This window comes from Styela clava, chromosome 6 (genome assembly GCF_964204865.1).
Source record: "Styela clava chromosome 6, kaStyClav1.hap1.2, whole genome shotgun sequence".
Taxonomy (NCBI): Eukaryota; Metazoa; Chordata; class Ascidiacea; order Stolidobranchia; family Styelidae; genus Styela; species Styela clava.
Window position 1 is genome coordinate 1,075,643 of NC_135255.1, and position 5,076 is coordinate 1,080,718.

General features: G+C 37.3%; 1 long non-coding RNA gene across 1 annotated transcript; it reads right to left on the minus strand.

The window, feature by feature from the left end:
- Window positions 1–1,606: 1,606 nt before the first annotated feature.
- LOC144424390 (uncharacterized) lies at window positions 1,607–3,922 on the minus strand. The gene is made up of 2 exons (XR_013476680.1): window positions 3,162–3,922; window positions 1,607–2,876 (listed from the first exon to the last, which is right to left on the minus strand). It is a non-coding gene; the product is annotated as an uncharacterized LOC144424390 (long non-coding RNA).
- Between the last annotated feature and the right edge of the window lie 1,154 nt (window positions 3,923–5,076).

Genomic DNA, 5,076 nt, shown 5'->3' on the forward strand with positions numbered 1-5,076 from the left:
TGTGTTAGTGTGCAGCGAGACTATTTATGGGAATTACTCAGGATATGTAGATATTGCTCGAGACTAGAGAGAGTATACTACAAAATAGAGTTGTTGTTCAGCTTTTCGTGTTACGAGTATTTCGTTTTTTTTTAATTCTGTTAATTGGGGTTCCATAAAAAACGAAAAATTATATCAGGGGTTCCACAATAACAAAAAGGTTGAAGAGCACTGCTCTAGGTTCGATTGCAAGTTCTCTTTCGTTATACCAACTGATTGGTAGTGGTACTTTAACGGACTCACCTGGCCACAATACTCCGGTTTTTCCAGTATGGCGGGCAATATGCACTGTGGAACAATTGGTTTTCGAATTTGAGAACCGGGAAATGTCAAACGAACGATTTCTTCCCTGGTGACAAAGTCTATGCTTATTAATAATTCGAAGCCGTAATTTTTGCTTCACCATGAATGTGACAATTTAGTGTACGTTGACATGCGACTATTTATTAATTTGCGGGACAATATTGATGAATTCAGCTTAACACGTGGTGGAGCACTGTCTATGTGAGGCTTCATTTCACTTGATGGGGTTTTCAAAACTTCACTTTCTTCAGCGGTCGGTATTGCGGTGAAAAAGTTTGAACAACCTCCTCTTGCTTTCACGTTTCGCTTCTGAGTTAACGCATCTAGTGCGTCAATGTGCTTCTTATTATTTAAATGGCGTTTTAAATAGTCAATTTCTTATCCCCTCCCATGATTTTCCTTTTCCAAACCACTATCAGGTGCCACTTCTTGACAAACTTTGTGGATTATCACATTCTTTGACGTGGAATGGCAATAAATTTCGCAAAGTTTAGCGGTTGTTTTAGCTTATGCATACCGGTATCAAGATTGCAAATTAGTGTTCAACACTTCACTGTTGTATTTAGCCATTACACTTTAAACTGAATTTTCTTATTTTTAGCTTTACTTCCTTGAATAGACATTTCACTCACACGTCAGATAAAGAAAACTAGTAAACGCTTAAAACTTTTTTTTAGTAATTCCTGGTGAAACATGCTTACAACATTGCTCTATATAGGCCGCGAGCCGAGGCCCTGAAAAACGCCTAGAAAGTGAGTTTCGTAGCGCACATCAGGTAACTACCTGAAAATGATTTTAAAATGTTCCTTAAAAATTTAGTAACAAATATTGCCTTGTTCCCACTTCCAAAAGTTGCACGTTTTACGGAAAAGACGCTTTTACTACAAGAAATATGTGCTACGATCTGTCCTATATTCTCTACATTTTCGGCACTGAACAATGACTTCTGCATGACGTAACAATTGAATTAAACCAGCTGTTAGCGAGCGGATGAATATTAGTTATTTCTGCTCGACCTTGCGCTGAGTTGGGCAGGCTTTCCATAGCCCTGTTTAGTTATTATTAGTTAAGTTATGCTAAGACGTTGTTGAAAAATGTATAAGTAAAACACTTGTAGATCCTTACCACGGATATGGGCCGTGAGACGAAACCATGAAAACGTCCAGAAAATGAGTTTCGTAGCCCACATCTGGTAACTAAATAAATTCTTCAGTTTTGTGTGAAAACGAACATAATGAACGCATTACGGCTTGTTCCACAATCCTGGTGCGAAATTGAATATAAGAGGTTCCCGGAAATTCAATAACCATAAGTTTACAACGCATACATAAGAACTATACAATTCGAGAGCCCTACAGCACACTAACACAAATGTATTCCTGTAATGTTTTGCCTGACCAAAATCGGACTTCCTCAGTCAATCATAATTTATTAGGTAGATTACGAAAAATATGGCATACATGTAACCAACAACAAAAAATACTTTAATTGTGTGACAGGAGTCGGGAGTGACCTCGAAAGCAGCGACACCAACAACGCTGATTCACATTAGCAAATAAATTTTATGTAATAACCACAAGCAGTTTACAACAAGAACAGCATAAAAAGCTACATCCATTTTATAGAAGCTATCAAACGTATTTATTTTTAAGCAATGAAGTCACAAATTAACATCGTGAGCACGAAAACACAAATAAATCAGTTATTTCTCACTTAGAAATTTACCGGAAAAGTCAAGAAAATTGAATGAATGTACAATATGTACATAACATAGTGAACAGAAATATTACAATTAGTCTTTTTTTAGTTTATGTGGTTATGTATTTGAACAAAGGGAATACTATTTCTAGAAACAGGACTACGACACTAACAGATGTCCGAAAAAAAAATAATATTTATTAAATCAACTTCAATATCTAATTCACTTTCTTCTGAATTGTTTTCGAAATCCACTATCTCAAAAATCGACTTTTCCTCTATAGGTGTACTGTGATTTCTGCAGTCAATACAAAAACAAAAATCTGTGCAATTTAAGTTGATTTTGGCACACTTTCATAAATTATTTTGACTATTTTTCTTTGCAGTTTGCCAACTCAAGAACTGATTTGAGGGCCACATGCTTCTTCAGTGAATCATTGTTGGATGGAGAGTATAATCCTTATGTTTGACAGTGTTAAATAGACGTGCCCTGGTATCATTTACATTCTTCATATCCTCTTCAAATTCCTCAGCTTTATTTATTAATACCTCGTTAACCTCGAAAGATCTTCATAGTCGAGGGAAAAAAATGAATTGAAAATCTCAATGAAGTCTCCAACATGAATTTGATGGGCAGTTCCAATTGCAGAAAAGTGCTAAAGTATTTCAATATGAATAGCCCATCTAAGCTGTTTGCAACTATTATGATTCTCATATACCTTTAAGCTTCAAGACTTCTTGTTTAATCCATTTTATAGCACTGATAGCAGCAGGGATCAGAACCTGCGTTAGGTCGGATTGGTGGAACATTGCCGTTTTCTTTTGTAGTACAGTATCTAAAATAAGGAAGAAAATAATATTTGGAGCAGCATGATTTTAAAAATACCCCTAAATACTAACTAATACCTTGAATACATAATGCATTTTATCTGATGTACTAAATGAGCGTATATATGCTCATTGCATGTTCTACAGTCCAGCAGTGTTTGCATACCATTACTAGACTATATCTACACTAAATTTTGATATATCACAGTCTGAAATGTCCTATGACAGTATGAGTATGGACTATAGACTATATTTTGAAACATCAACTGTTTGTCTACAACTTCATTTCTCACCTCTCAATCATTTCCAATGCTACCTTTCTTTCCACTCCGGCATAACTTATCATTGCTTCCCAGGTTCTTGTCGACTCTATGAATTTAGATTTAGACCAACCGACATTAGCAAAATTGATTAATTTCTTCTCTTTCACACAACCGTGCATTACAGAAACAGCCATTCATTTCTATTTCCAAATATGCTGTGGCCTATATAGTAGTATAAGTCTGCTGAATAGTCAAGAAGAGTCATTAAATTAATCATAAACATTTCATGCAAGCCAGAAAATATCGTTGTTTGTGACATATTATTCTAGGTCTAGCCTTCCTTGGAGTTACCGCACCGTACCGTACCTATTTAACAACGTCTTATGAGCTAGTGCTCAACTAAAATTGCTATTTATGGCAAGGATATACAAGTGTTTAATATCTTACCTATACTTTTCAACACCTCCTTAGAATAACTGGACTAATATTACCGGTAACTGAAAAAAACTATGGAAAGGCTACTCAACGCAAAAGCGAGCAGTTGAGTACATCTGATATTCATCCGACCACTGGGGATCCACCTACAGCTGACTAACTTGACTGTTACGTCGTGCAGAAGTCTGCGTTCATTGGCCCATGATACCGGAAAAGCAGAGAAAATAGGACAGATGGTAACACATATTTATTGTAGTAAAAGCGTCTTTTCTGTAAAACGTGCAACTTTTGGAAGTGGGAACAAGGCAATATTTGTTACTAAATTTCTAAGGAACATTTTAAAATCATTTTCAGGTAGTTACCTGATATGCGCTACGAAACTGAAAGATAAATGGCCTCGGCTCGCGGCCTAATATAACATCGGTATCATTCAGTATAAGCTCATGGCCACGTGTGTACCAATCTAGAGATTTAAGAGCTGACAGTGCTAGCACTCGCTTAAACTCAGCCCTTTTGCAAATTCTAACTAGTTTAGCCCAACCATACGGATACGAGCAACCAACAAATTTCCTGTAACAAACAATGGGCACCATCTTTGCAACATTTGATACCTGATATTAAAATTCTAAACCTTCCCATATCTTCATCTGATTGATTACACTACGGACAATCACAAGATTTTGCCGGGTCGACAACACGAAATTCAGAGCGCGCGATGAAAATTTTAAAAACCAACCCACGCTGGCATACACAAATCAACGTATTCGCGACAGACACGTGTGTGACATCACAATGAATAGTGTTTACCAGAATACACGTGAAACATAAAACGAGCATTCTAGTTGAGCGTTAATAAAAATGACATATGAAATATGAGCTACGATTTGAAAACGAAATGTTGCAACTGCGCGAGAATGAGATTTTACTGCGCAAATGTTCTGGTGGTACTGCGCGGTTGCGCTGCTTAGAGGGAACCTTGACTGTCAGCATGCGGCTTTCCTGCATGACTATATCTTGCTCTGGTTAAATATTCACGATCCCTTTCTGGCAACTTTAAGCACCTGCTGAGAAAGTGGTTCGAAGTGTAACCAGCCAGCTTGCAATATGGACACTCCTTGTTAAGAGCGTGTTTGTTCTTAAATGCGACTTGATCAGGAAATCTTCGATTGTTGGACATCTTGTAAGTTGTCCGTGCAACTTTAGCTTCTTCAATGGTAGTTAGTTCGTTTGGTAGAGAGTCAATAGCGGCTAAAATTTCCGGCTTGATTGACGAAAGTGTACGAGCACGAAGTTCCGTACCGTATTTTTGTTTCACTTCACTAGCTTAGGTAATCCGTCGTGGAGTAACACAAGCCACTTGACTGACGGGAGAACAATGAAATTTTAAGTGTCGGTGACATCTCTTCATCTTCGGTTGAAACAACGTCGTAGTGTTTAATGCCACTTCCACTTGTGGAAAGATTGTCTTCAACAAAGGCCTTCAGCCGCTGGAACAAATCTTCAGGACGTT